Here is a 14,456-nt window from a genome sequence, read left to right on the forward strand (position 1 = left end):
TTTGCTGCAGTCAGTTATACTGTATGTTGTAGAAGTTGCGTCTGCCTTAGTGTTAACCTCAGACTTAATATTTGTATTACAGTAGTGACTGTTTTTGTGCAATCTGTAGCAATCGGTCGTTCTTAATCCAGGAATATGTGTGTGGTTTACCAGTAATGGAAAATTCAGGTCATGCCATTTTATTAAGACGATGACCCTTGTGGGCAGTATGGACTATATTTACTAAAGCATAATAAAGCTATTAAGATGTCTCCCTTCTAAACTTGTAATTTTTCTGTTTGCACATAATGTTTGTCATTAATTTTCTGGTTAAAGTGCATATTCAAAACTGCATGTGACATGCTAAGCAATTTATTTTAACAATTAAAAGTCTATGCAAATGAGAGAAGATTGATTCTGTATTGTAAAAAGAAAAATGACCACCTTGCCATTTTCATGTTTTAGGAGCATAATTGTAATAACTATAGGTTTATCTTGTCATCTCAAAATCATTATTTTGTGCATTAAAGACGGCAATGTAAAAAATTTGATATATATTTTTCGTTAAATTTAAATATTTCCATGGAGTCAGCTTTTTTTTACATAATACAACAAAAGAAATGATGGTAAAGATATATGCACCTAAATAGCCACCTGTATACCCATATGTATGATGTCACCCACACTTCACCAATTGCACAAACCAAAAAAAATTACCACTGGATCATCTGTCACTAATTATCTAAATCAATACAGTACATGTCCTATTGAGTGATGATGATAATTCCTTTCCCAAAATATAATCATTGTCCTCTGCTTTTCAATGTGCTTTGTCTAACTATTTAAAAGACCATCTTTTATCTGAACCTTTTGGGACAGGATGTGCCATCCTCGTCATCACTCAAAAGGACATTTACTATTTTGATATAGATAATTATCACCAGATGATCCATTAATAACATTTTTTGGTTTTTGTTTACATTATTCTGTCTTTTATGCTTTAGTAAATATGTTGCTGCTTGTTAATGTGTTAACGTTTTTTGGGTATATCATGAAAAAATCTGTACACATGACATGTAAGCTTCCTAGAATTATTTACTGTTACTGATGTATAAAGTTTCAATGGCAAATTATAATTTGCTAGTTAAATGACTAAATTAGAACCACAAATTTTGGTTTCTTATTGTCAAAACTTTGTACCTTTTTTATAAAATGGGTGGTTATGCCTTTGAACTGTGGCTCTTTGTTTTATATGATCTCCTTTTGTAATGTTTACATTTACGATTAAAGGGTAGAATTTGAGGAACAAAATGTTTCACATCTATTAACAATCCATTTCATATGCACATTCCCATAGTTCTATGGAATGCAGATAAATTGCTGGCAGTCGAGATCCTGGCGTTCAGAATACAGACGCCGGAATCCCGGCTCACAGTGGCTATTCCTACTCATGGGTGTCCACGACACCCATGGAGTGGGAATAGAACCTGTGGCGAGCGCAGCGAACCCACACGGGGACTCTCTGCGCTCACTCCGCTGCCGGCATACTGACAGTCGGGGTGCCATTGTCCTATGTACTGACGGCCGGCATCCCGACTGTTGGTAATTCATACTGATCCCACCACAACTGCAGCCAAAGCAAGTATGTTGAATAATCTTATTTGGTGGTATAAAATATTACAGTATACATTGTGTCATAAGAGAAAAAATTAAATGTTTGATTTTATTTCAAATCCCAACTTTTGTGTTAAATTGATCATTTAAATTCCGGAATGTTTAAATGATAGAATAATAACTTGGTCTGTTATGAAATGTAAACTTTTTTTTCTTTTTCTTTTTTTAACACATTTCTTATTAACCTAGTATTGGTTAATACCTTTTTTTCTTTTTCCAAATGACGTGTATTTTATACCTAGATGTTAGCTGTTCAATGGGAAATCGGCCATTGGCTTTTTTTTCTACCAGACCAACTAGATAGTTTCAATTCTGCTTAGATGCAGATTGTAGATCTCGGCACAGGCTAAGATTTAGATACTGTTGAATCACCATTAAAATTTTCTACCTGTAATGTGAGATCTGGGAGGGGGTATGGGGGGTGATTGTGTGTGTGTATCTTATGTTTAAAAATGCCATGCTATTTTGTACATTGTCTGAATTGTGAACTTCTTATACTTTATTAATATTGCAAATTTTCAGCTATGCCTGTTGCCATGTACAGTACTGTGTATGTATGTGTGTATATGTGTATATATATATATATATCTACACAAACACACACATATGTACGTACGTATATAAGACTCCATCTTTAGCATCTGACCCCCGTATTATATTTATACTGAAGACCAGACTCATTTTTTTATTTTATTCTTATTGGATACAAATTTGGTGTTCTATGTAAAAGATATCTTATATGCATGTATATACAATCTATTTATTCAAGTCTTTCTGCATGTAATGTAATAGTATCTGTCACCCACGTTCATAAAAATGCTGTAATATCTGGATATAACATGTATTGTAATGTGCTGCTTTGCAGAGCTTTTTTGTATGTATTATGCACTGTACCAAAAATCTACATCACAAAATTTTAACACATTACAGCTGACAGAAGAGGAACATCTTGAAAGATCACAAGTAGTCATCGCAGAAGATGCTTGCCCATCAGTTTGCTTCATGTGATTCAGCTTCTCACAGCTTATGGATAAAAATGAACAGATCTAGATGTGAATAAAGCAAATCTGCAAACCTGGTAACCAGTAGATCTACTTTTATTTTTGATGCTGAATGTTTTATTTGAATGAAACCTGTGTGACGTAAACATTAATAGGTCTTGCAACTTTGGTTATACATTACATTGACAATTTATAATGTGTAAGTAATTGGGAAGCCCAGTTCTTTCTTGTTTTTATAGTTGTTTGTTCCTGTTTAAATATTCATGTTCTGATAATGCCTGTAAATGACACCACCTTGATTACAATAGATGTAGTGTTGTAATAAACTGTTTAATGGGGCTGATGTGTAAAGCTGTTCAATTTATTTGCTGTTTACACCTCAGGGAAAGGCTTGCTTTTAGCAATATTTTATTTTATAAAGAGTAAGATTTTATACCACATGATTTGCGATCTTTAGGTATGCATCATTTACGTTTCTGTGTTTATTTATTTGCCAATTGAACACATTGTTTGACATTTTTATTTTTTAACCAATGGCTTGTATATTAAAGTGTAATATTCATGGTTTCAAATTCACCAAACACAAAAAAAACTTATTTATTTGGTCGCTACATGCTCTAATTGTATCCTAAAGGTTCACCATATCATTTTACATTTGTAAATGTTTACTAAAACTTATTTTGGTATATTAAAAAAAATAATAATAATTTGGTCACCATCGGTGTTGCAAATTTGCATTTGAACATTGACTTGTCATTAATGATGGGGTAAAAAAAACGAAACACCCCACATCTCCCTTACTGCGAATTTCAGCTGGTGGCATAACTCATTTTATTTTCCATTTAATGCTAGTTTTCTTTCTGTGAAAGATTTAATATAAATCTTGAATACTTCCTCTGAAAACGGAATAAGTTTTCAAGACCGTTGGTGGCTTGGTTAATTTTATACTGCTTGGGTACTCTTACTGTTAAACGGGTTCTTCCAGCAGTCAAAATATTCGTCTCCTCTGCTGCAATAGGTTGTGTGCGAGAAATATGTACAGAGTTTCTAACTGAGGCAAATGGTTATCTCACTGTATAACAAGCCAATGAGCTTGCATTGCTTATGTGCTTGCTTGTATGTATATAGTTTCAGTGCTTTAATAATTTTATATAATCCCGTGTTAATTCAAAATGTACATGAGCAAATCGCTTCCCCCCCCCCCCTGCCCGTAATCCTCCATATTGGTTATTAAATAAGAAATCATTTAAAGTTTTTAGATAAAATTAAACATTAACCAGGTAAGTATTTTATCATCTAAATAATTGTGTCCCTATATTGGCCACAATAGTGAATAACCCAACAAGCCCGATTATATTTTTTAATGTAGAAAAACCTCATTTTATATCAACTTGCTATAAACTATTAAGCAAATGCTTGATATAGTACTTTGTCATGCCATAGTTTTTATACATTGATCCACTTGCATGTTTCCTTATTTTCTCAGGACACAATTTTGGACTGCAGCATTGTATATGTCCCTTTTCTGCTCCCTTTTTTAAGTCCCATGTGTAAAGTGGAGATAAAGACTACTTGTAATTCAAAACTTTATTTGTAATAGTATTTTCTGCTTACATCTATTGCTGGTGTAAATATTGCCTATGTATGCTTTACATGTTAAACTTTATTTTCCTGTTTAGCAATGTTAATGTGGTACAGTTCTTTAGGTAATGCCGATACTTTGTAAACTGTGAAGTATGTAATGTAATTGTTAATATTTTAAGCGCTTTAGTTTGTTTGTTATTATAGTCATTTTGTAGGCAAAGTAAGGTATATGAATTGAAGCTTTTTAAATCTTTGTTTCTCATAAATGTCCATCTAACATTAAACTGTTAAATCTTTGAGAATAATAAACTTCTCTTACCATATGAGTTGGTCTTACAAGCCAAGGACTTCTGAACTGTAAGTAAATGTGATTTCTCATTGACCCAGCTAAAGGGCACAATTTATTTTCAGTTATAAAGAGCTATTTGCCAAATAAACATTGTATTCTTTATATATGCTCAAAATGAGAGCAGTTTCCGGGACAGATACAGGACCTTGAAAGCCTTTTCAAGTTTTCATGGCATCCTGGTTTCCGATTGTTGTCTGCCTTAGTAGGCGGTAGTAATTATAACCTATATTTCATTTGTTAAAGGTTGTGAAAAAAGTAAACTCCTGCATTGTCACTAATAAATAGTGAATTGATAGGTTACAGTGTCCTGTAAATCATGAAATTACACTCTGCTGTGTTTAAGCAAGTTTCAAATTAAAAGTATTTTAGGTTCTCTTAAATAAGCTCAGAATTAAGTTAATAGTTTTTTTCCAAATCAAAGTATAATAATAAACCACTGTTAAACAGCCTACAATTGTCACTTCCCCTTAATTATTCGCGTAAGTAAAACATTATCGTTACAGAAGATGAAACAAAGCCAAATGTAGATTACTGGGGTTTTTTTTCTTTATTTAAAAATAAATTTTATATGAATATTTGCATATTGAAATTTGGTTAATCTGATAAAACAAACTGCAACGTTCTGATTCACAGGCAAACATTGAAAATGTAACATACAGATTTATAGGGACAAGTAGGTAAAACTTAAATGTGGGTTGGTTGTTTTATGTAGCATTACAATTTTCTATAAACACTTTTTTTTTTTTTGTGGTGACTCAGTTTTTAGAGTAATGCCTTGTTTTATATCTTAAAGATATGTTTGCAGTGTATAGAAAGTGTTGTAACAATTTTGCAATAATAATAATAATAACAACCCTTGACTACTTTAAATGACACTAATGACCTGTTTATTGCATTACCATTATAGGAAATAACAATTTTAGTCCCTGGAATAACACACCACCCTAAAAAGGTTATAGGTCTGGCAGTGTGAATCTAAGTACTATATGGCTTTCTAGCACCTTCCTTGTACTAGTCACTGGGAAATACAAGTGCTATGGAATTGCAGCATGTGTTTAGAAATTAGGGCTACATTTTAACAGATCACCCTGATCTTTCTGAAAGTATCTATAAAGAGAAGATAAAATAGTCAAGTTGGAGAGGGTGGACCAAATAGGAACTTTTGATTTATAGGGTGTGATTCAATTGTTCTTTTGACCCCCGCCGGCAGCAATTCAAATGTTCTGCCGTTCAGACGTTTTCACCGCAGGAGCCGATATTTCTGTTTGCGGCCTCTTGAGGTAGCGAGCAGAGATATGCGAAAAGTGTCCTGTTTGGGTGCCCAAATGGTTCTTTTCTCATTGTGGCCACTATTTTAGCTGGGTTTAGCCACATTGTGTGGCTTAACCCGGTGCTTTTGGGAATTTGAAAAGTAATAGGTGCCCGATCAGAGCAACAGTTGAATTGCTCTGATGGGAGCCCCAAAAAAAGGTTTGAATCGCCCCTTTAATATTGTTGTACACATGAATTCTCTATATTTTGCGTAGTGCCCACAAATGTCCATTTTTCAGACTTTCATATAAAGTTGTTAAAGATCACAACATAAAATCTGTTGTATGGTATCTTCAGCTTTTAACAAGGGACTATGTTTCTCTAGAAGCAAAGGGTGGCCCATTTCCTCTAAAATAGTTTGGTAGTTATAATTTTATAAAATTTCATCAACTTCCTCAGTGCAAATTGGAATTTATACATTCTTGATTTGGCTCGAGTTTATTTAATGTAATCATGAAATTTAAACCATATCTCTGTATAGAATGGGTCATGATTTTTTTTTTTTTGTATAAAATCACAGGAAGTTAAAAGTAATTCATGAAGTCGTCTTGCAGGTTCTATTTATGCTATGTTGTACTTTGGGAGGAAGCGCTGTTTACTTAGAGCGTTTTATTGTAAATAACTGTCCAATTAATGTCAGTGTGTCCCAAATGTTTGCTTTTTATACATTTTTTTTTTTTTATTATAATAAAGAGTTTTACAAATAATGTTATGGTTTATTATGTAAACATCTACTTTTACCTCCTCTTAAACTCTTTATTGATGCTTTCTATGTATTCACAAATGTTAATTTACTTAAATTGTGTGTGGGGACTTTATGAATGATAAAAGACCATTGAAAGATTATATTTTTAAATAGCTAATTATAGTTGAAACAATAGTAATTTTTTAAAGCACGTCCTTGTCAGACTAATTGCAATTATTCTGCTACAGATGACAAAGTAATGGCCCCTCTCATCAATCCTACAGTTTACATAGTATGCTCCTACAATTGAAACAATTCTCCTAGGGTTTTTCTTTTTTAAAAGGTAGGTTTGTAAAGCTTCCCTTTCATAATGTTATTTAAAGGTACAGTATGTCCTCACCAAAATAAAAAATTGAACTCTACTTTCCTCCAGCATTGTTACACAGGTAAGTTTTTAATGGTATTGGTAATATTAGAATAAACATTTCACTAACTGCATTTTATGCCACCCAGTCATAGCTGCTTGCTGTGGCCTATTCTGTGATTTAAGTACACATTACTTACTGTCACATTGTACATTCTTGTAAGTTAGGTTTGGCATGGGGCTGTAAAGTGTGCAGTCAGATCTTACATAGAATCATAGGGGTATATGCAATTGCGGTCGAATTCGCGGCAATTATCGCCGTTTTTTAATTCGACCAAATTCGCCAGGTGAATCCCGGCAGGTGCCTGCCGGGATTCACCATATTCAATGAAAAACGGATTCGCCAGAATCGCGGGCGAAAATCGGCCGATTTGGCGGATTTTGCCGCGATTTTAAAAAACGGGAAAAAAACGTGAAAAACCCGGAAAAAAAATGGCGTGGGGTCCCCCCTCCAAAGCATAACCAGCCTCGGGCTCTTTGAGCTGGTCCTGGTTCTAAAAATGCAGGGGAAAAATTGGCCAGGGATCCCCCGTATTTCTCTATCGTCCTAAGTGGATGCTGGGGTTCCTGAAAGGACCATGGGGAATAGCGGCTCCGCAGGAGACAGGGCACAAAAGTAAAGCTTTTACAGGTCAGGTGGTGTGTACTGGCTCCTCCCCCTATGACCCTCCTCCAGACTCCAGTTAGATTTTTGTGCCCGGCCGAGAAGGGTGCAATTCTAGGTGGCTCTCATAAAGAGCTGCTTAGAGAGTTTAGCTTAGGTTTTTTATTTTACAGTGATTCCTGCTGGCAACAGGATCACTGCAACGAGGGACAGAGGGGAGAAGAAGTGAACTCACCTGCGTGCAGGATGGATTGGCTTCTTGGCTACTGGACATGAAGCTCCAGAGGGACGATCACAGGTACAGCCTGGATGGTCACCGGAGCCACGCCGCCGGCCCCCTCACAGATGCTGAAGCAAGAAGAGGTCCAGAATCGGCGGCTGAAGACTCCTGCAGTCTTCTTAAGGTAGCGCACAGCACTGCAGCTGTGCGCCATTTTCCTCTCAGCACACTTCACACGGCAGTCACTGAGGGTGCAGGGCGCTGGGGGGGGGCGCCCTGGGAGGCAAATGTAAACCTTTAAAAAGGCTAAAAATACCTCACATATAGCCCCAGAGGCTATATGGAGATATTTACCCCTGCCTAAATGTACTAAATAGCGGGAGACGAGCCCGCCGGAAAAGGGGCGGGGCCTATCTCCTCAGCACACGGCGCCATTTTCTGTCACAGCTCCGCTGGTCAGGAAGGCTCCCAGGTCTCTCCCCTGCACTACAGAAACAGGGTATAACAGAGAGGGGGGGCAAAATAAATGGCAATATATTAATATAAAAGCAGCTATAAGGGAGCACTTAATCATAAGGCTATCCCTGTCATATATAGCGCTTTTTGGTGTGTGCTGGCAGACTCTCCCTCTGTCTCCCCAAAGGGCTAGTGGGTCCTGTCTTCGTATAGAGCATTCCCTGTGTGTCTGCTGTGTGTCGGTACGTGTGTGTCGACATGTATGAGGACGTTATTGGTGTGGAGGCGGAGCAATTGCCAAATATGAGGATGTCACCTTCTAGGGGGTCGACACCAGAATGGATGCCTTTATTTGTGGAATTACGGGATAGCGTCAACTCGCTTAAGCAGTCGTTTGCCGACATGAGGCGGCCGGACACTCACTTAGTGTCTGTCCAGGCGCCTCAAACACCGTCAGGGGCTGTAAAACGCCCCTTGCCTCAGTCGGTCGACACAGACCCAGACACAGGCACTGATTCCGGTAGTGAAGGTGACGAATCAACCGTATTTTCCAAAAGGGCCACACGTTACATGATTTTGGCAATAAAGGAGATGTTACATTTAGCTGATACTACAGGTACCACTAAACAGGGTATTATGTGGGGTGTGAAAAAACTACCAGTAGTTTTTACCGAATCAGAAGAATTAAATGACGTGTGTGATGAAGCGTGGGGTGCCCCGATAAAAAACTGCTAATTTCAAAGAAGTTATTGGCTTTATACCCTTTCCCGCCAGAGGTTAGGGAGCGCTGGGAAACACCTCCTAGGGTGGACAAAGCGCTAACACGCTTATCAAAACAAGTGGCGTTACCCTCTCCTGAGACGGCCGCACTTAAAGATCCATCAGATAGGAGGATGGAAAATATCCAAAAAGGTATATACACACATGCAGGTGTTATACTACGACCAGCTATTGCGACTGCCTGGATGTGCAGTGCTGGGGTAGTTTGGTCAGAGTCCCTGATCGAAAATATTGATACCCTGGACAGGGACAATATTTTACTGTCGTTAGAACAAATAAAGGATGCATTTCTTTATATGCGTGATGCACAGAGAGATATCTGCACACTGGCATCACGGGTAAGTGCTATGTCCATTTCGGCCAGAAGAGCTTTATGGACACGACAGTGGACAGGCGATGCGTAGAGGAGTTATTTGGGGTCGGTCTATCGGATTTGGTGGCCACGGCTACGGCCGGGAAATCCACCTTTCTACCTCAAGTCACTCCCCAACAGAAAAAGGCACCGACCTTTCAATCGCAGCCTTTTCGTTTCTTTAAAAATAAGAGAGCAAAGGGCTATTCATATCTGCCACGAGGCAGAGGACGAGGGAAGAGACAGCAACAGGCAGCTCCTTCCCAGGAACAGAAGCCCTCCCCGGCTTCTACAAAAGCCTCAGCATGACGCTGGGGCTTCGCAAGCGGACTCGGGGGCGGTAGGCGGTCGTCTCAAGAATTACAGCGCGCAGTGGGCTCACTCGCAGGTAAATCCCTGGATCCTGCAGATAATATCTCAGGGGTACAGGTTGAAATTAGAGACAGAGCCACCTCGCCGTTTCCTGAAGTCTGCTTTACCAACGTCCCCCTCAGAAAGGGAGACGGTTTTGGAAGCCATTCACAAGCTGTATTCTCAGCAGGTGATAGTCAAGGTACCTCTTCTACAACAAGGGAAGGGGTATTATTCCACTCTTTTTGTGGTACCGAAGCCGGATGGCTCGGTAAGGCCTATTCTAAATCTGAAGTCCTTGAACCTGTACATAAAGAAGTTCAAGTTCAAGATGGAGTCACTCAGAGCAGTGATAGCGAACCTGGAAGAAGGGGACTTTATGGTATCCTTGGACATCAAGGATGCGTATCTCCACGTTCCAATTACCCCTCACACCAGGGGTACCTCAGGTTCGTTGTACAAAACTGTCACTATCAGTTTCAGACGCTGCCGTTTGGTTTGTCCACGGATCCCTCGGGTCTTTACAAAGGTAATGGCCGAGATAATATTTCTTCTTCGAAGAAAAGGCGTATTAATTATCCCATACTTGGACGATCTCCTAATAAGGGCAAGGTCCAGAGAACAGCTAGAGATGGGTTTAGCACTATCTCAAGAGGTGCTAAAGCAGCACGGATGGATTCTGAATATTCCAAAATCCAAATTAATGCCGACAACTCGTCTGCTGTTCCTGGGGATGATTCTGGACACAGTTCAGAAAAGGTTTTTCTTCCCGAAGAAAAAGCCAAGGAGTTATCTGACCTGGTCAGGAACCTCCTAAAACCAGGAAAGGTGTCTGTACATCAATGCACAAGAGTCCTGGGAAAAAATGGTAGCTTCTTACGAAGCAATCCCTTTCGGCAGATTCCATGCAAAGGGATCTGTTGGACAAATGGTCAGGGTCGCATCTTCAGATGCACCTGCGGATAACCCTGTCGCCGAGGACAAGGGTATCCCTTCTGTGGTGGTTGCAGGAGGCTCATCTATTGGAGGGCCGCAGATTCGGCATGCAGGATTGGATCCTGGTGACCACGGGTGCCAGCCAGAGAGGCTGGGGAGCAGTCACTCAGGGAAGAAATTTCCAGGGAGTGTGGTCGAGCCTGAAAAAGTCTCTTCACATAAGCATTCTGGAACTAAGAGCAATCTACAATGCTCTAAGCCAGGCGGAACCTCTGCTTCAAGGAAGACCGGTGTTGATCCAGTCGGACAACATCACGGCAGTCGCCCATGTAAACAGACAGGGCGGCACAAGAAGCAGGAGGGCAATGGCAGAAGCTGCCAGGATCCTTCGCTGGGCGGAGAATCACGTGATAGCACTGTCAGCAGTATTCATCCCGGGCGTGGACAACTGGGAAGCAGACTTCCTCAGCAGACACGACCTTCACCCGGGAGAGTGGAGACTTCATCCAGAAGTTTTCCACATGCTATTAAACCGTTGGGTAAAACCAATGGTGGACATGATGGCGTCTCGCCTCAACAAAACACTGGACAGGTATTGCGCCAGGTCAAGAGATACGCAGGCAATAGCTGTGGACGCGCTGGTAACACCTTGGGTGTACCAGTCGGTATATGTGTTTCCTCCTCTGCCTCTCATACCAAAGGTATTGAGGATTATACGGCAAAGTGGAGTAAGACTAGTGGCTCCGGATTGGCCAAGAAGGACTTGGTACCCGGAACTTCAAGAGATGGTCACGGACGATCCGTGGCCTCTACTTCTGAGAAGGGATCTGCTTCAGCAGGGTACTTGTCTTTTTCAAGACTTACCGCGGCTGCGTTTGACGGCATGGCGTTTTGAATGCCAGATCCTAAAAGGAAAAGGCATTCCAGAAGAAGTCATTCCTACCTTGATAAAGGCAAGGAAGGAAGTCACCGCGAAGCATTATCGCCGTATTTGGCGAAAATATGTTGCGTGGTGCGAGCAGCGGAGTGCTCCGATGGAGGAATTTCAACTGGGTCGTTTTCCTACATTTCCTGCAATCAGGATTGTCTATGGGTCTCAAATTGGGATCTATTAAGGTTCAAATTTCGGCCCTATCAATATTCTTCCAAAAAGAATTGGCCTCAGTCCCTGAGGTCCAGATTTTTATCAAAGGAGTACTGCATATACAGCCTCCTGTGGTGCCTAAGGTGGCACCGTGGGATCTAAATGTAGTTTTAGATTTCCTCAAATCAAATTGGTTTGAACCACTAAAGAAGGTGGATTTGAAATGTCTCACATGGAAAGTGACTATGTTACTGGCCCTGGCTTCGGCCGGGAGAGTATCTGAACTGGCGGCTTTGTTTTATAAAAGCCCTTATTTAATTTTCCATTCGACATAGGGCAGAGCTGCGGACGCGTCCGCATTTTCTCCCTAAGGTGGTATCAGCGTTTCACCTGAACCAGACTATTGTAGTGCCTGCGGCTACAGACGACTTGAAGGACTCCAAGTTGTTGGACGTTGTCAGAGCCTTAAAAATATACATTTAAAGGACGGCTGGAGTCAGAAAATCTGACTCGCTGTTTATACTGTATGCACCCAACAAGTTGGGTGCACCTGCTTCTAAGCAGTCGATTGCTCGTTGGATTTGTAACAAAATTCAACTTGTACATTCTGTGGCAGGCCTGCCACAGCCTAAATCTGTTAAGGCCCATTCCGCAAGGAAGGTGGGCTCATCTTGGGCGGCTGCCCGAGGGGTCTCGGCATTACTACTCTGCCGAGCAGCTACGTGGTCAGGGGAGAACACGTTTGTAAATTTTTACAAATTTGATACCCTGGCAAAGGAGGACCTGGAGTTCTCTCATTCGGTGCTGCAGAGTCATCCGCACTCTCCCGCCCGTTTGGGAGCTTTGGTATAATCCCCATGGTCCTTTCAGGAACCCCAGCATCCACTTAGGACGATAGAGAAAATAAGAATTTACTTACCGATAATTCTATTTCTCGGAGTCCGTAGTGGATGCTGGGCGCCCATCCCAAGTGCGGATTATCTGCAATACTTGTACATAGTTATTGTTAACTAATTCGGGTTATTGTTTAGGGAGCCATCTTTCAGAGGCTCCTCTGTTATCATACTGTTAACTGGGTTTAGATCACAAGTTGTACGGTGTGATTGGTGTGGCTGGTATGAGTCTTACCCGGGATTCAAAATCCTCCCTTATTGTGTACGCTCGTCCGGGCACAGTACCTAACTGGAGTCTGGAGGAGGGTCATAGGGGGAGGAGCCAGTACACACCACCTGACCTGTAAAAGCTTTACTTTTGTGCCCTGTCTCCTGCGGAGCCGCTATTCCCCATGGTCCTTTCAGGAACCCCAGCATCCACTACGGACTCCGAGAAATAGAATTATCGGTAAGTAAATTCTTATTTTTTAAAACCAGCACCGGGCTCTGCGCCTGATGCTGGTGCCAAAAATACGGGGGACAAAAAGAGTAGGGGTCCCCCGTATTTTTAACACCAGCATCGGGCTCCACTAGCTGGACAGATAATGCCACAGCCGGGGGTCACTTTTATGCCGTGCCCTGCGGCCGTGGCATCAAATATCCAACTAGTCAACCCTGGCCGGGGTACCCTGGGGGAGTGGGGACCCCTTCAATCAAGGGGTCCCCCCCCCCCAGCCACCCAAGGGCCAGGGGTGAAGCCCGAGGCTGTCCCCCCCCCCCCATCCAATGGGCTGCGGATGGGGGGGCTGATAGCCTTTGTGATAATAAAGATATTGTTTTTTCCATTAGTACTACAAGTCCCAGCAAGCCTCCCCCGCAAGCTGGTACTTGGAGAACCACAAGTACCAGCATGCGGGAGAAAAACGGGCCCGCTGGTACCTGTAGTACTACTGGAAAAAAAATACCCAAATAAAAACAGGACACAGACACCGTGACTTGTACAACTTTATTACATACTGCCGACACACACATACTTACCTATGTTGACACGCCGACTGCCACGGTCGCCGACGATCCGAGGGTACCTGTGAAAAAATTATACTCACCTTCCAGCGTCCAGAGGTACATCCACGTCCAGAGGTAAATCCACGTTCTTGGCAAAAAAACAAACCGAACACCGATCCATACCGGACTAGAAAGGGGTCCAATGTTTTCACATCAGACCCCTTTCTCCCGAATGCCGGGACATCACGTGACTCCTGTCACTGACGTCCCTTCAGCCAATCAGGAAGCGCTACTTCCGTGGCGCTCACCTGATTGGCTGTCCGCTGTCTGTACTGTGACAGCGCATCGCAAAGCCGCTCCATTACTTTCAATGGTGGGAACTTTGCGGGTAGCGGTGGGGTCACCCGCCGGTCAGCCGCTGACCGGCGGGTGACCTCACCGCTAGCCGCTAAGTTCCCACCATTGAATATAATGGAGGGAGCTGTGCGATGCGCTGTCACAGTGCAGACAGCGCTCAGCCAATCAGGTGAGCGCAACGAAGTTGCGCTTCCTGATTGGCTTAGAGACCTGTCAGTGACAGCTGTCACTGACAGGTCTCATTCGTGGAAAGGTGTCCCATGTGTCAGCATGGGACCCCTTTCAGTCCGTTTTTGGTGCGGGTATTTGCGTTTTCTTATTTTGCCAAGTCCGTGGATTTATCTCTGGACCATGGTTGAGGTGAGTATTTTGAACTTTTCTTTACAGGTATCCGTGGATTCTACATGGAGAAGAGGACCGATGTCAGCGTGT

At 41.5% G+C, this 14,456-nt stretch overlaps 1 protein-coding gene across 7 annotated transcripts in view; it reads left to right on the forward strand.

Moving 5' to 3' along the window:
- Nucleotides 1-3,097, forward strand: part of CPSF6 (cleavage and polyadenylation specific factor 6) — a 91,049-nt gene extending 87,952 nt beyond the window's left edge. For all 7 annotated transcript variants that reach the window (XM_063927499.1, XM_063927502.1, XM_063927501.1 and 4 more), the window contains exon 10: nt 2,584-3,097. The gene's annotated coding sequence lies outside the window, so the exon portion shown is untranslated. The remainder of the gene's footprint in view (nt 1-2,583) is intronic.
- The last annotated feature ends 11,359 nt before the right edge of the window (nt 3,098-14,456 follow it).

This window comes from Pseudophryne corroboree, chromosome 6, assembly GCF_028390025.1.
Source record: "Pseudophryne corroboree isolate aPseCor3 chromosome 6, aPseCor3.hap2, whole genome shotgun sequence".
NCBI classification, from domain to species: domain Eukaryota; kingdom Metazoa; phylum Chordata; class Amphibia; order Anura; family Myobatrachidae; genus Pseudophryne; species Pseudophryne corroboree.